The sequence below is a fragment of the Argopecten irradians genome, chromosome 13 (genome assembly GCF_041381155.1).
Source record: "Argopecten irradians isolate NY chromosome 13, Ai_NY, whole genome shotgun sequence".
NCBI classification, from domain to species: Eukaryota; Metazoa; Mollusca; class Bivalvia; order Pectinida; family Pectinidae; genus Argopecten; species Argopecten irradians.
In genome coordinates, this window is record NC_091146.1 from 26,563,375 (window position 1) to 26,582,333 (window position 18,959).

Sequence of the window (18,959 nt, forward strand, 5' to 3'; positions counted from 1 at the left end):
TCTCCTATGTATTTGTGTGTGACTATTTACATTTCACCATATATGTTTACCTGGTCTATTTTTTGTTAGATATTGAGACCCGTATCGATTTTTTAAGCGTTTTAGACAGGGGGGTAAGATACAGTTATAAATGGGATCTTGCGGTTAAAATTTAAGCATCCTTACCATCTGTTTGTGTAGGAATTACTATTTTGTCTATTTTGTTGATATCTTAAAATCGCAAAAAAACAATCGCTACAAAATAAAAGGTCCAATATATATAATTGGAATCATTATTACTGTAAATTCTGCAATTGCATTGCTACAAAAACCTCAAATTACATGAAAATGAGAAATCATAACATATGCAATGGTTTTTATTATTTATTTTCGTAGTTATATAGATGCAGATATTTGAATTATTTTACTATGCTGTAAAACAATTGGTTGTTTTTGAGAACAGAACAAAGACTTGAAAACATAATAGGCAATCACTGTATTGCAATATGATTTCTTTTTAATGCGCTATGAACCCATGAAACAATTAATTAAAAATTGAAAGCTAACGCTCCTAAATTTAGTTAATATACAATTGATTTTGTTTTTAACATTGAAAAAGCAAATTAAAATAGGTCTATCGTCCTGATCCAAATGTCTGGTGGTACACATGGTCAAAAAATCAATAATTTCGTTAAGTGCGAAACGAGGTCAACAGTTACGTATCGGGACCTGAATAAAACGATAGGAGATCGCCCACTTGAAATGATATATATTATGCATCGTAAACTGGTTTTAACATTGAATTGGTGATGAAGCAACCGAGTGCTGTTATATACGAACTTCTTTAAATATTAGTATTTCAACATGCTGAACGTTTTTTTAAGAGCAGACAGCTTCCATTTATAAAGGTAAAGACAGTGTTACATTATGGTCAAAAGGGAAATTATTTCACAGATGTATATGACAATATGACTACGGCTATTTTTCATGTGTTGTCTTTGATGAATAATTCATACCGAATATGAAACATATTATACAAAAACAACTGTTATAGCAATATTCTTGATTTCGACCTTGTGAATCAAAAGTAATTATGTGATACTACTTGTGATTATTGTGGACTTTAATACACATGACGTGAAAAGTAATATCTTAAAACGTGTATGTTGACTGATAGACTGTCTGTATAATTGATAAAAACCAGTGTGTTTGTAGATTACACAAAATCAATCAAATATATTGCGAACCAACTTTCTTTCACGGCAACGTTTTCATAAAAAATTAACATTTAATTTAGCGGATTTAAAACTTGATTTGAAATTCCAATTAAATGTGTAGATTCTTTTACGTACAAGATACTATCTTGTACGTACAAGATACTAAGTTTTTACGTACACGATACTAATTTGTACGTACAAGGTACTATCTTGTAATTACAAGATACTTATTTGTACGTACACGATTGTTACAGTACGTACTTAGTTGTACGTAAAAGATGATAACTTGTACGAACTAGATACTAGCATGTCCGCACAAGATACTAAATTCTACGTACAAGATAAATAAAATAATATAGTGCCCCTAATACGCCGCCGTAGAAAGTCCTTCTACGAAAGGAATATTTATTGTTATTTCCAATGTACATTTGAATATAACAATTATTTTGTGAAAAAAAGGGGTCCATGGGCCTTTACGGTTACCTGAGTTCGGATAAAGAATGAATCAAAGATACAAATGCTCATCAGGCTCTTGAAATCAGTTAATGGTACATGTATACGAGTTATGTTTGAGCGGGGAAATTTTTTGCGATCGAGTGAACTTTACGTAATTAACGTTTATGCCCGTGCTATCTGCTATATCCTAAGTATCTGTGTGGACTATTTACATTTCACCATAAATGTTAACTGTCTATTTTTTTGTTAGATATAGAGACCCATATCGATTGGAGTGTCAGACAGATAAGATACAGTTATTAATGGGGTCTTGCGGTTAAAATGTAATTACCCTACCTGTTGCATCTGTTCCATGTTATTAACTGTTTATGTGGATATACATTTTGTCTATTTTGTGGATATTTTCAAATCGCAAAAAGCAATCGCTTCAAAAGTAAAGTTCCAAAATATGATTGGAATCATCTATAACTGTAAATTCCCCATTAACACTCTCACAAAAACTCAAATTACATGAAAATAAGGGAATATGTTTTGTTTTTTTATCATTTATTATGTAGCTATAAAGATGAAGACATTGAAATCATTTTAAGGTGCTGTAAAACAATTGGTTGTTTTTGAGAACAGAAAAGAAACTTGAAAACATAATAGTCAATCACTGTATTGCAACATGATATATTTTTAATACGCTATGAACCATGAACTATTAGTTTAACACATAATGAAAGCAACCGCTTCAAGATCATAAATATACATCTTTTTTCAATATTGAAACGTATATTAGATAGTTTTGTTGTCAGGAACCAAAGGTCTGGTGGTACACATGGACAAAAATCAATAATTTTTAAGTAAGTACAAAACAAGAACACCAGTTACGTATCGGGACCTGAATAAAACGATAGGAGATCGCCTCTCAAAATGATTTATTATGCATGGTAAACTTTTTATACCATTTAATTTTGGTGAGCAACATAGTGATGTCATATACTTCTTTAAATGTTAGTGTTCAAACATGGACGGTTGACAAGTTAGAACCACGATGGTAACCCGGTAATGTAATGCCACATCAGCTCATCAGGTCATCGACATCAAAGACGACACTCTGGCGAAAAATCATGCACAATGATAATGATTGATTATCAATGCTATATTCAGGAAATTCTAAGACACCAGGATACTGTAGTATCTGCGGTTTGGAAAAAAAATTCGATCATATGCCCTGTAAACGCATCCGGATGCTTTGTAAACCTAATGATGGTATAACAATACCTCGCTTTTGCATTTCTATATATTTTTGTTTTTGGGTGTGTTGTTTTTACAGATTGATAAGAGATCAAATAACTGATTACGAATAATAATTTGTTGCTGTGAAATTTTTTTTGCTGCGTCAAGCCAAGTATGAAAAAATAGCTGAAAAATCACCATTTTTTTTATTTCCTGCGTAAAAAATCACTACATATATTGGATTATTTGGTCCTTGTTCTGATATGTATTTGTGGTCATTCTGATACCTCATTTGTCTACTTCATTTGAAAAATGTCAATTTCATGACAATTTTTTCATTTTCTATTGAAACTCCAGATTGCGGCCATCTTTATGACTTCATAACCGGAATTTGTACAATGTTAGCATTGGTTCTAGTGTTATTGTTATTTAAACTGATTGATAAGTGGTCAAAAACTAATTAGAAATAATAGTTTGATGTTGGGAAATATTGTACTGGGTCAAGCCAAATATGAAACAATTGCTAAAAGTTATCATTTTTGAGATTAAAACCGGATTTTTTTTCATTTGCTGCGTAAAAAATCACTACATATATTGGATCATTCGTTCCTGATATATATTTGTTGTTCTACTATGGTCATTTTAATACCTCATTTGTCTATTTCGATTGAAAAATAACTATGTTATAACTATTTTTCATTTGGTTTTTTTTTTGTGGAATTCGAGATGGCGGCCATCTTGATGACGTCATAACCGGAAGTTCGTCCAAATTAATGCAATGTTAACATTTTGATTTGTGATCAGTGGGTCATAAGGGTTTAGAAAAATATTGTTTCGGATGCTTTTTTTTTTTTTTTTTTTTTTTGGGGGGGGGGGGGGTTGGGGGTTGCATGTGGAATCATCCCAGATCATGTCCTAATAAACATTCAAAGGAAGACAGGCCAAAAGAAACAATTGGTCAAATAAAATGTGATCTCTGATAATTCAAAAGTGCAACTAAAGTCAAAAACTAGAACACCCCAAGTAGCGTTACTGCTTTTCACACTGGTGTGAACAGAAATTGAAGGGCCAAGTCACAATCTTAAGGGTACCTTAAGGATATTCGAGTGTGAATGATGCGATAAGATAGTAAGTTAGTTCATATTACACTAGATGTATTCACACTGGTCTGGTTTGAACTGTACTGGCAATACACCCCTTCCGAAATATGTGATACCTAACGTAAAAATATGTCACAATGTTAGGAAGTCTAAAAGAATTTTGCTTAATTAAGGATCTGGCTGCGGACATTAGATTACTGATTATACATTAAGGATTAATATTTCACGGTGTACGGAGGATATTCGTGTAGATGGCATTTCACGGTTCATTAATCCACTGACCTTTACATTATTTAACTCTATCGCTATGAGTGAGAAATGATAATAAAATTACATAATCTACATATCATATTTATTTTTCTACTCAAAATAAAACGATTTTTTTTTATTCCACCAGAATGATCATTGTCATGGCCCCTCTTACCTAACAAATATGTGTCCTATCTTGTCACCATACTATTCACTCTTACGACACGAGAGGAGCCGATTATTTGTGTTAACCTCAATGCTGTAATAATATCTACATCTGTTAATATATGGAACTCGATTCCGAACATTATAAAATTCAATCTGTCTATTATCGGTCTCAATACTGATATCCCAACTGTCCCCTCTACTATTACCATTGTTAAACAAGACATGGCCAGATTCATCACTCCTATCTTAGGATGCGTTACGTATACTGCTACTAAAAAAACTCACCTACATCAACGCAATTTTGTGGTTAACCATCGCTGCTCATGAAACTAATCCAATCATACGAAACTTCGGACAAATCAGAAAATCTACATTGTCTAAATTACAAAATAAAAGCCTCTGATTTTTTATTCAGATATAATGACAGGTAAGCCATTTTATGTTTTGACAAAGGAACCAAGAACAGATTGCATGTACAATGTAGGCAAACTATCGAGATACCCCGTTTTCATGAAATAACCTCCGTATAGTATTTACAGTCATATTATGTTTCAATTATCGTAACTATTTAACAATATACTGAACATGTAAGATCGATTGAAAGGTTAATGAAAATTTCACACAAAGTCGGTTGAGGGTTTATTTGATTTTTTTTCTTTCTTCCTCTTTTTATTTTCATTTCTGTTCAGGGTTGCACACGACAAACAATGCTGGAGTCTCGGTTATATTTTGTCAGAATTAAGATGTTTGTATTTTTTTTAGAAACAACTTTTACATTGTGAATTTTTTTTCGTGAGTCTTTGATTTTCGTGGATTTCGTTTTTTTATCCGAAATCGACGAAGTATCGTTCATGCGAAAATTGATGCTTTTAATGGACACATAAATACGTAAGCGTACTAACAAACTATTTTTTTCAAAACACCGGTTTAAAAGTGTTGTTCAACAGTATGTCACTGTAATCACTTTTTTTCAGTAAGATGCATTTTTAATTTATTTTATTTTTAACATACCAGTGTATAATAATCCATGTAAAATTATTCAAAAATATCATTTTTCCAGCAAAACTGGCCTAAATATAAAATCGACCCTCCTGTTTAACCTTCCCCCAACTATCATATTGGATTCCGACCCGACCTTAATCATGTGATATATGTGTTATATATCATGATGTCCTAACCCATTGGTATAAATAATATAAATAACACAACCTATTGGTCTCTATGATCTATTTTTGACAGTAAGCTGTATCTCTTATCTATTTTATTTCCAACATATCAATTGATAATGATTTATGAACAAGCATTTATAAATATCATTCGGTTCCAGCAAAGCTGGGCCAAACGGACAACTGACTTTACTGTTTAACCCCTATTCTCACCCCTATAACAAACAGACTCCTAAATGACTTTACTCATGTGTCATATTATGAGGTCCTATCCCCTGGGAATATATAAACCATAAATAACGCTTAAAGATCTATATATTAATATAGTCAACAATTAGAGCATAAAGCGAAAACACAATCATGTGACTAAATTTTCACTTACCGTTGCTGCTTTTTATACTGGTAAGTGCTGAACAATTGAAACCTTGTCAGATATACAGGTTATCATAAATTAGTTGACATATTGAAGGCGTTTAGTCAGACGTCAATATGTAATGATAATCTTTAATCTAGCTTTATTTAAGACACGTTTATTTGCTAACTACACTATGGCTAAACAAAACGTAACTAAAGATTTACCAGTTTTTAACAAAAAATAATTTATTACCATGGTATGAGGGAGACATAAACATTGTTTTCTTTTTATAATTCATCGGAATACGTGATCTATATCGGGGAAACAAATTTTCATGTTTCGGTCACACAAGGGCAATACATTTAAGATACTAGTAAATACGCCCCTTTCTGAATTATGCCGATAGAAATCCACATCAACATACATTTTGTTATCACTTACGAATTATTTAATGTAAGATAATACTTATAGGTCATGGGCTAAGAGAGGATCCCATATGCACCCCATTCTTCCAAATCTCTGAACCAATGTTTTTTTGTCTGAACCCTTTTGACCCACAGATCACAAACGTTTACATTGCTTAAATAGGGAGAGACGTTCCGGTTATGACGTCATCAAGATGGCCACTATCTCCAATTTCACTAAACCAGTTTATAACATAAACATTGCTCAACCGAATCGGACAAATGAGGTATTATTATGACCACAATAGAACAAAAAACAAATCAGGACCAAATAATCCAATAGATATAGTGATTTGTACTCAGAAAATGAAAAAAAAAAAAGAATTTTAAGCGGAAAACGGTATTTTTTTGCATTTCTTTAAGTAGCAAAAATGTTTCCCAACAGCAGATTATCATTCGTAATCAGTAAATTTGACCTTTTATCAATCAATAAAAACAAAAACAGTGTTGCTATAACATCAATATATAAACCTGGCATTCATTATTACATTCAATTTTATTACTTTAATCGATGATATTTTCACATTGTAATCATCCACTTCTAGGCTGTACAAACTAGCTCAATGTGCTTCCTAATAGTAAACCAAACGAATAAGATGTTGGGAAATATTTGTTTATTGATCTGTCAAATAAGGTATGAGACACATAGCCTCTTATTATTTGATATAGATATAGCTTTGCAAGTAGTCGTACTGGCAGAACATCAGTTTGGAATGGACATATTGAACAATAGTCATTGATAGCCCCGCTTTGACCGCATGTTTGGTAATGTCGTTTTATACAAACACGTTGACTAAAACAACTACAGTAAACGGTAAAGTTCAAACGTCTGGCGTGCCTGATATCAACTAAATCTATTACGTTTTATTCCTCAAACACACACAATACATCTTTATGTTCTATCTCACTAAAAAGTGGGCGTTTCCCTTCATAACTGAAATATAATTGGTGTTTAATTTTACATCATTTTTCAAACCGATTGAGAGGACATTCAGTTTGATGGTGTCATCATTTAATAAAATTATGTAATATACATTTGCTATACCATTTAGATACAGATATGCAGATGGTCCAAAGACGATAGAGATATCACTGTAAGAGCAAAGAGAGGGAACGAAAACAAAAAGCATCAATTTCAAAAAGAAATAAAGAAATAAAAAAAATGCGCAGCTTTCTGCTCGTATGACCCATGCGAGGTGACCTTGAGGGAGGCTTCCAGTGAATGATTATGCTTGCTTTCCATGTCACGTTCGTTTCTAATCGTGAAAATAGGATCAAACCGAACTCTAGATTGCAAATTGTTTCCAATAAACAGCATATGTCATAACTTACCATCATGATTCACTCAGGTTCGTGCTCATCTCAAACCATTCGCTGCAATATAAGGAAGAAAGACAAGAAAAAAGGTGCCAGGCAAAATGACCTTCATTTTGATGTTAATCTAGCAACTCTATTATTATTAGAGTTACATTTTTTTCACTATAACAGTTTTAAATTTTTCATATTGTTTGTTTGGTATTTGAACGTTAAATATTTATTTTCTTTTTTTAGAAATATCAGTAGCATCTCAACTTAGATCGCCAACCCATGCAATTGAAATATTGTGGAAAAGTTGAAGCATAATGACTTAAATGTAAGGTAAGATTGAATTTATATTTTATGTATTATAACTCGACATTTGTAGTATTCGCGTTGTAGAACGAATTGAAGAAGTCGACAGTTATAATCATCAGAACGTTTAGTTGACTGTCGAGACAGATGGAATGATAGCATACATGGCACTGTGCCAGATTTGTAAAAATATAGGATCTAGGTATACATGCCGATTCTGGACATATAATCACGCATAAATTTTCCAAGGTTTTAAAAGCCTTTTTGTATGATGAATGATAATATTACAAAACATACAGAGCTAACTTGTGCCTTTCAATTTATATAGGTAATACTATGCACAATCGATTGTGCAAAACCCATATGGATCCGTTCGGAATTCACAGTGTGCTGCCTCCAAATAGCTCTGGTTTTAACTAGACAGCACATACCATAACTAATAGAAATGGGGAAAATGTGAGTATATGTTTTTAACTTTATTCTTAAAGGGACAATTCACTCAGGCAAATCTTTTACATAACCAAGAAGCTAAATATGGCATAAATGTTATTGTTCTACATTTCTTATGAAACGTATAACAAACTATTGACAAATATTGTGGAGGTGATAAAATGATTTTTAAGGCAATACAATTCACCTAATAAGGTAAACACACTACTTTCAGAGCGATTTGAGCGAGTTCTAGACAAAAGTAGTATTACTCTACGAGCAAGGGAACATATGGTTCGGCATACACGATGTTCGACCACAGTGTGTAATGCCGGACAACGAGCGAATTTGAACATTTCACAAGTATTTCACTACCATGGGCTTTTCTGGCATATCACAGAAAAACCGACTGGTCTAATTTCCATTAGAACTGGGTTTTTTGCCAATATATGTACAAAATTTAATGTTCTCTCAGACTGAATTGTCCCTTTAATTAATTTATTATTTATTATTTCATAAAATTTATTGAAAGTGACTAGCATACGTGTTGACCGACGTAATTTTCTCTCAATCACATGGTACAGTAGTATACAACTAGTTAAGCTTATATATTCATTGAACTTCACAGTGAGGGCATAACTGTGAGAGTGCGCGTTGGGGGGGGGGGCGGGGGGTATTTAACAAAGTAATTAGTATCGAGAATAGTAGTGAATATCAATGTTCAGTTACTGGACATTCTACAATAATCAAAGTCACGCTTTAATAACAAGGTTTATTATCGTTATAAATGGACGATTTCGGTGTACAACTGTATTATACTCTTAATGTTGTGTTCGGTTTATTTTCGAAAAGTTTCACGTTAATACTAAAAGTAAAATTGACCTGTAACTGAAACATTTGTTTTCATTTTTATCCAAAGTATATTTAGGAATAACAATCTTTGAATATTCATTTTTGTTTTTTCCAACGAGCTCATATATCTTTTACATTTAATTTGCATTATATCGTTTACCTTCATGTGTCCATGAACGTAACTAACTCTGCCAATTACAATTTAAAAATATATATATATATATACATGTCATCGACAGATATTGTATTAAAACACACTTACATTACGATATTAGACAGTTAATTATCTTTTTTAGCTTGAATGTGAACTTCGTATGGCGGTACGCGAAGGCAACAAGGGCGCAGTGAAAGACCTCCTGGAAAAAGGAGCGAACCCAAACAGTGTGAGTAATTAGTAACAATATTTACAAGAGAATTCAGAGGCCTTGCAAAGACAAGATGACTGTACCTCGAATCACAGTATAGTGTGATACTATTTAAGAATGGATCAAAACATTATCAATGTCGACAATTATATCGTATTCTGAGATCCACCGATTTCACTATATAGACGTTTCTCAAATCTTCCCTCATACTCTGATACGGAAATTTTGTTTTAATTAAAAAATATGTTTTAGAACACTTAGCATTCACAAGCTTTAGCCTGAACATAACATTATTTGCCGACACATGCAAAAAAGGTATATAAGTATGTGAATGTATCCTTTATGTATGAAAAAGTTTATTTTAAAGTATGTTATTAAACTTTTAGTATGTATCACATACATCCAAAAAGCCATAAACAAGTATGAAATACAAAAGGCAATAACTGATGGAATGATATATCCAATAAAAGGGTTCAATTTTCTGGTGCCTCATAAGACATTTGGTTTCATCTGTCTAACATTTTTATACATACAAGAGATGTTGTTGGATATGGAATTTGTTTCACATGAGTGAGGTATTTAATAGAACAATATTTACCGGCATATGCAAATAAGGAATATAATCATGTGAATGTATCTGTTATGCATGAAAACTCTATTTAAAGAAAACATTTTGAGTTGAAAAATACAAACTTCGTCATTTGGTGGGTGGATAATTCTGTTAAAATCGACTTTAAAAATCAATGTTTAAATCCGACGATCTCAGATAAAAATATATAAAAAACAAAGTTATTCCCAAAGCGTGGTATTTGTGATAATAATATAAGTGTTTCGTTCAGAAAATATTTATTTGTTTTCGTGCATAGCATTACCCTGATATTTTAGCAGGAAAAAAACTACATTAAATTGTGGTAATCAGCCATTTGTCTTGATATCGGTTTAGATATTTACATCCATACGTATTCCGAGATCCATCGATTATTCTATTACCACGTTTTTCAATTTAGTCAAACCCTTAGAGTTAGACCTTGCAATCGTTACTTCGTCGGGATTGTGAAGCAATGAGTAACTGATTATCCGCGTGATGCATTAATGCGGTGGCTAATATTATGGAAACACCATTGCGATGCAGTTCTCAAAAATAAATTCTCAAAACAAAAAGTACTTGCAAAAGAAATTTTTAAATAATCTTGATAATTTTAGCTGCTTTGTTATTATATTTTATGCTAATGATACAGTTATAAGGACGTGGCAATATTATTTATTGAAATGAATTAATGTTTATTATATTTAACGATATAACACTGGTATAATAACTGGCTTTAAGGTACGTATCACACGAGGAAAATGTGGATATCGTTAAAAATGATACTGCATTACGGAGGTCATCCAGATGTGGTACGTTTTATTTTTTTTTTTTTCAGTTTATTTCTAAAGTTGTCGAAGTTTGAAATCATGTCTTGTGTTACCACAGCCAGTGAATGTTCTATATGTGACGTCTCGATGACTTGTAACATGAGTACACTGTCACCTTACCAGACAGATAACTAAGCAGTGTAAATATGCAAATGTTGCAAACAGTGTATAGGTTGTGTTCGAAATAATTACACAACACTTTTACTATTCTGTATTTGCATATTACAGAGTTATCTGCCCTTTGCGGGTAGGTATTGATTGTGACGTCATGTGTTTGCGAGCGTTACATCATACTTTTCGGTGAAAACGACGTGAATTGCGCTCATAAAATAATGACGTAACAATCGTACAGCCCATAAATGCATTTAATGACCATGATTTTATGATAGGATGTTTGACTTTGTGACGCCATTAAGATATATCGGATTGGTGTCAGCGTTGCCACATACGCAATGATATAGCTGTTGGACAATGCATTTCGTGTTATAATAAACAAACATACACATTGCAACGTGTGTATGGCAAATGTTTTTACATGACGGACATACGATTTGATTGTTGTTTTTATTCACCTAACCTTATGGCTGATACTTTATATTTAATATAAATATTTAGATAGGTTTCTTGCATAACAATCTTTATTCCCATAATATTAGCCATCACATTAATGTACAAATACACAAATACTCAGTTACTCACGATCTCGACTTATCAATGTTAGCAAGGCTTAACTAAAAAGCTATATCCGAAAGAAATAGTCAATGTATGAGTGCGATCAAACGTCAATTGCCTAGGTATATGAATAATTATGTTCCACTGTTCTTCTAACATGATCAATAATTCTGCATAATTGAGTAACGTAGGCGATTTGTTAACAGTCGCTATATCAGACTAATATCTATACCAGCCGATTGTTGTCGCTAGATTTATCAAAATAATAAAATTCATCACTCATATTTTATTTAATTGGGTTTTGGTTTTATTTTGTTTAACATCCAATATCATGTAAGGACGTTGCCATATTTGATGGTGACGGAAATGCCGGATTATTCGGAGACAAACCATCGACCAGGGGTCAGTACCTGGCAACTTACATGGATTCGAACTCGCAACCCAATGGTGGAGGGCTTGTGGTAATTTGTCGAGACATCCTAACCACTCCGTCACCGCAGCATATTAATTAATTGTTATTGTCACAGTATTATATCCGAATACAAGGTTTAATTCGCATAAAATTTAAAATAAAACCAAAATGTAATTTGTATTGTAAGATAATATCATGTTTATCATTTACCATTAGTTACTTGGTTTCGCTCGAAGCGAGACTCTTCTTCGATGCGGAAGAAAATGTTCTTTCACTAAACTGAATGAGAGTGTACTTCTGTTTACTACCATGATAAATATGTAAGTGCATTCGAAAAATAGTACCAGTAATTATATTCAGTGTGTAATATAACTGAAACAATATGAAAATCCCCAAAATTTGAAATCATCCATAAATTAATAATTTTACAATACATAGTTATGTCATGAGTCAAGGGAAAGACTACACCGTGATACGAGATTTTCTATTTCGTAAAAATGACAATAAATGTGACGTCACTTTTAAGCGGGACAGAAACAGGTCAAGACAGAAACAGTTCCATCAAATGTGGAACTAATTCACGTGATCGTATTGGCGGCGGAAAAAAACCCATTTGTATTGACGCTTTATCCGTCAGTAGTAATCCGTCAGAATGTGGGACAGTTGCAGGATTACAAACTTAAAATCATGTACATTTCCAAGTTCTGCTATCTCATCGGATATTTGCATTAAACTTGCACTTGTACGGAAACCCGATGATAAGTATGTCAAAACGAAACCATGTTATTGTAAAGCAAAACGACGAGCGTCTTTGACAGTACTGAAATTTGTTCATTTCTAAAAGGTTTCGTAAAGCGACACCCGTTTGTCAGTTTCTGTAACTTGCTTTCAGCTAAGTGCTAGTATGCTACATTACACACCCAGTTCGGGCAGTTGTTATTAACAACAAGAATGTTTTGTTGCCGTGATAATACTTCACATGTACTGCAATTTAGTAAACGCAATAACCGAATCCATAACTATGATAGATAGATACGCGTTTGGTCGGAAGCAATTGCACATTGGGCATAACATACATAATATTTACATATAAAAACACTTATGTGGTAGTATTAACAGCGAGCATAGTGTTAAGAAATAAAAAAAGAATGGTATTTAAATATCATGATTAACAAATTAAGACAGATAAATTAAGCAGTCAAAAATATTGAATATGTTGGCTTATAATATATAAACTTTAAGGAACAAATTGTCGTTTGTTGATTTACATCAGAGGACACATATAGACGCATTAAATATATGATTATGTTGCATTATTTTAGCTGCTTAAATCAAGATAATACTTTTAAAATGTAGAATAAAATACATTATTAAATAGAGTATCTAATGACGCGATAAAGGACCAAAGATCATTACAGATCATATCATGTTATTCTACAATGGAATTCTGAGATATAGTTAGAAAGATATTTAAGTACACTAATTTTATATTGCATACCCTTATATGGAACATACAAACTTTGCATATCATAGATTTATAACCGATTCACGGTAATCTGACATAACAATATGTTTATTTGATGGTTAATAATTGGAATCTGAAAATAGTAATAATTCATCAATACGGACAAATCAATCATTTAAAATAGCAGTACCTATTAATATGTGTATATTCCATTTGATAAAAATGTATCTATTATATATGTTTTGAGTACTTTTTTTATTTCTACTGAAATTAATGAGTTTTTTTAATTAGATTATAAAAATGAAGAAAATTATATTTTGCTTGATTTGTTATTAGGTCATGCCTTGGTCCAGGATGCATTTTATTCGATTTTAGAGTAAAATTGCCTTTTCTTTCTAAATTCGACAAGGATTGATATAAAGCATGAGTGATTTTAGCTAATGTGGTTCATTAGACAGGCATATATGAAGGCTGTTGTTTTTCTGCATCATTATTTTAACCATGGTAATAGACTAATGCCACGGTATTTAACATGTGTAACAATAAGCACTTTACTTACTTTGTAGTTAAAAATCAAGCATCCTGGGCTTGTACTTGTAATAAGTCAAACATGTACTAAACGGGAAATGCATAAGTTCCAGAAAACAATATCCCTGTTACATTCAAAAACTGTGTCTTTGATACTTTTTACCCGATATATATGATATCTATTTTTATTTTGTTGTTAAACTTACGCAATGGATCACTTCTATCACTTCAAACGTTTATTTGAATGAACCAGATATACAAGTTATGATAATAAATCAAGCTTGATTTGTGTGAAGTAAAACAAATAAGCACAATAGTTTGGTCACTTGCGGAAATCGCTATCAACAGCCAAGTTGTATTAACCAAACAGTACATATCTAAAGAACTATTTTAGTACCAGCTAATATCACGTTTAAATTACTAACATTACCGGTGAATACCACTTTTGAATCAGATAATTATTTGATAAAAGTAAACAATATTTATTCGGTTTCAAGTAGGATTTGCGAGTTAGGTATTTTAAATAAGTAGTATTTTAATATACATTAATACGTAATTACGGCATTAATTCGATCGTTTTATGTGCTAATAAGCGTCGTTTCTGGATGAGGTTCATTTTCAGGAGAGGATTTTCTTCAAATACATTAATAATTATACATCCATGTTTTAACTATAATTGTATACCCTTGGTCACAACCGTGTCACATCCTAAATGGAGACCTATGTCTTCGATGATGGTTATTTCGGGAATTATTTAGTCATGTCGAAGTCATGCTCATTATGCTCCAAATGATGGAATACATGAATCTTAAAGAATCCATGGAAGTTTGACATTAAAAACGAAATTCTTACTTAATTCATCTACTTCGATAATTATGGAAGAATGGCCGAGGTATGAACAGAGCCAGAATGTGAACCAAGGACACCAGTGTCTCATGTATAACACGCATGTCAAGTCGGAGAGTTTCATTATGGAATACATGCACAATAATACCCAACGTATACCGTAAAGTAGTCATCGTCTGTGCATTATCCGATTTCCGAAATATATAAGACATTACCGAAGCAAACAAATAAAACAAAGTTTCAGAGATTCTGTGACCTAAAAAAAACGCTTACCGGAATTTATGATCCATTCGTGGAGGGCACGGTCGATTGGTATTTTAAGCCTATTAAACTCACATATATATATTATTTCCCTATACTTACAGATACAACATTCGCAGGCATTAGGCACGTTTATCTTTTATCATGTAATAAACTCGTTTCCATTTTTAACCATTTTAGAACAAATTGCTTTAATTAATAGTATATATTTATTAATTTTATATTCTATATATAGAGATTATTTAATAAATGAGGAAAACTCACGTATTGAATTGTATGCATACCTCGTAATGTGTATACATTTCATTCCAGATTATATCAAAATATAAACAATTTAGATTTTAACTGATTTGTTGTTAGGTCATGTCTAGGTCCAGAATGCATGTTGGTCGATTAGAGTGTGCTATTTGGAGACGAATAGCTTCTAAGGAGGCATATTTGCGCTGTTTCCTTTCTTTCTGAATTGATAATGTATAACTAATACTTAAGTTCACATAAATTACACAATATATGGCAGCATAACTATCCTTAATCAATACAAACAAACAAACAGCGTCCAAAATTGATCAACAGAGATATTTCGTATCAGATGAAAAGTTGATATGCTCTGTTTAATTACAAGAGAGCAGGTATACACGTGGTCATGAAATGAGTTATCAGCAATATTTTTGATAACTGCAATTTCTACCATGATATAAGCAGTGCAAAACTGATTCATTATCACTCACTTCCGTCCAGGTAACATTGATGTCACTCAAGCGGATGATATACCTTTCCCCACACTCTTATGTGAACAAGTCGTATAATTGTTTTGTGGATCTTATCTTATATATATTTTGAAACAATTTACATTTATTACATACATATCGAAAGATATAGCTAAGAGTGAATAAGAGAAGGGTTATAAATCATCTTGATAGCTCGTACAATGTGTTATCATTGATCATTTCATTGGAACAGTATTATAAAAACGAAATAATTTAACCCTATTTAAGAAATTTAATATCGATTTGTCAACGAAACAAACCTAACCATAGATGTCCATCTCTGGTGTCCGATGATAAAGCTTTATCTCGATATCAATATAAAATGAAGGAAAAATAATGCCGGTCGACTTAAATCCGACACGGCAATATATAAACAATGTAGGATTTCTAAAACGTTATATGTGATTATTATAATCGTTCCCTTCTATTTACGGGTTCTATTAAAATACGTATTGGTCTAGAATATAGTTTGTTCACACAATCGCGGTACATTTGCACTTTCAAGTATCATGTCCAATTAAGATCAGCATAACCTTAATATATTACCAGGATCTCGACTGTGATAAATTTTGTATCATGTTAATTGAAAATTCCCATGTAAACAACCTTATCACCATTCGTTTTTAAAATTGTGTTGTCCTTATTTGCAGCATACATGTAATTTTAACAGTTTTAAATATTGTCATACCATTGTTTTAAACCTATATAAGTCGATATGACTTATAGGTGTAAGTTTCTACTAGCCGTAGTGCAACATTGTTTATGTTTAACATCTAATGTATTCTACGATATGCTCCAATTAAGATAATACTGTGACCACTTGCAGTCATAACTTCCGATCCGTGAAACTTGAATTGCTAACGCATAGAAATCCATAATGTTAATAACTAATAAGATATATTGTTTTTTTGCGCTATTATATTACCTTTGGTGCCAAAGACAATGACGTCATTATATAAATGCTGAAAGTTTTATTATTAATAACTGATAATTAATTGACACTTTCCATTAAAAATTATGACAAGCTTATAATTACACATTGCGAATTCTATTCCGTCATGAGTTTGTGGCTAATATCAATACAAAGCTTGATATGCATTTCTCGTAAATAAACATATTATTAATTAACATGTATTAATTTCAACAAAATTAATGTTTATATGTGTTTTCATACTACATTGTAAATCCGACTTTCAGATTGGCAGATATGTTTTCTTCATTATATAACCCGACGTTTTGGTGTCGTCACAATAGAGACGTTTGCGTTGCTTATTGATTTGAAAATAAAGAATCCATTGGAAATCAATGGAATCGTACGTTAAGCTTATTCTTTTTTATCAAGTACTCTGCAAATACTAAGTATAAGCATTGCTGTTACTATTCTTTTTAACTCAGGGTATAAACTAAATTATGTTTGCAAACTGATGTGAGAATCCGGATGAAGTTAAAAAATAGTTACATCAATGCTTTTAAATATACTGTCTTAGTAATATCAAGAGCTCACATGTCATATGTTGTGGTAGGACATGTATAATTATGCAACACTGTTACGATTTTGTTTCTGATCATTTAATAAAGTATGGCTATAATACATTTTCGGGAATAAGATACAAAAAATAATAAATTAGTGACAATAACATACCACTAAGCCATGTAACATTTTTTTATAATTTCAGGTCTTGGAATGCGCGGTAGGGTGGGATAAAGTAGATATCTTTAAATTGTCACTGCGACACGGAGCAGATCCAAATGAGGTAAGTTATATTATAAACGTGTGTATTTTATTACTAAACAATTACTTCAGGTTGGGTGATAAGGTTTATGTATCGATAAATCAATGACTTGTAACACATGTATTCTGGTATTCTGTCATATCCATCATGACCACGCATTATGATTACATAATGGAGCTAGCATTGTACAGTTTGTCTTCGAAATGATTATACAGCACTGTTACTAGTATTATTCACTTTCATATCATAGTGTATGTGTGCTGACTGGTCATTTTTTATGCATAAGACTGTGTACACAACGTATGAGATGATCGGAACCTAACATATGGAACATTGGTTATTTGACATATATCATCACATAACATTATTCAGTTTATTTCTGAAACACAGAAACAAGGTGTATCAACAAAGAAAGATAGTCAAACAAGTTCTCATCTTAACAGATAATTATATCACGAAACGGACACACATGCAAACTACATCTGAAGTCCGCAATTTTAAGTGAAAGACAACTGTGTCGAATGAACGAATAGTACCATACTTAAGAATGCATAACAAAATATCAAACATCACTAAGCATGTAGAATATAACCTTTACATAACTTTTTTTTCTCAAAATAATTTTTTTTGATACACTACAGTGTATGCATGTCAACTTTATTAGTACATTTAGTAGAATTGTTTTCTCTTTTTCTTAAAAAAAATCCATTCCTTTATTGTTAGAGAGAAAAAAATCAATCAAAATTTATCTTTCAATTAAATTGACATTACTCGATTACTCGGTGACTATATAAATACAAAAAAATAACCGGATGTAATAAGAGCGGTGAGGATTCATATAGTGGGAGTATCAAACGAAAACCCATATGATCGTCCAGGTGATCCCTTACATTTTTAAGTCCGGCTAGCTAGGGTATTTAGGGAAGTAGCGTTACCACTACACCACCTGATCACCCAGTTTGGGTTTTCGATAATCTTGAAGTAAAATCTTTAAGTTGCTGTAAATTCAACGGACACTATCAATATTTTATATTAGTAGCTAGGTCATTTGTTTTTCTCCGGGTTCTTCATTTGGTTTGATTATTTGAACGTCCTATTAATAGACAGAGTCATAAAAAAATGATGGTGGAAAGCCGAAGGCCGATTATCCTTGGAAAAACCCACCGACCAGAGACCAGTACCTGGCAACTGTCCCACATTTAGATCGCTTGGATGAAGGGCTGAGTT

At 32.1% G+C, this 18,959-nt stretch overlaps 1 protein-coding gene across 2 annotated transcripts in view; it reads left to right on the forward strand.

Moving 5' to 3' along the window:
• LOC138306353 (uncharacterized) overlaps nucleotides 1–18,959 on the forward strand; it is a 155,902-nt gene that overhangs the window by 111,941 nt on the left and 25,002 nt on the right. Inside the window, exon 1 of one of the 2 annotated variants that reach the window (XM_069246786.1) lies at nucleotides 17,682–17,753. The exons of the other annotated variant lie outside the window; for it this stretch is intronic. The gene's annotated coding sequence lies outside the window, so the exon portion shown is untranslated. Of the gene's footprint in view, nucleotides 1–17,681; nucleotides 17,754–18,959 lie in introns of those variants that run through there. 2 annotated transcript variants of the gene reach the window in all.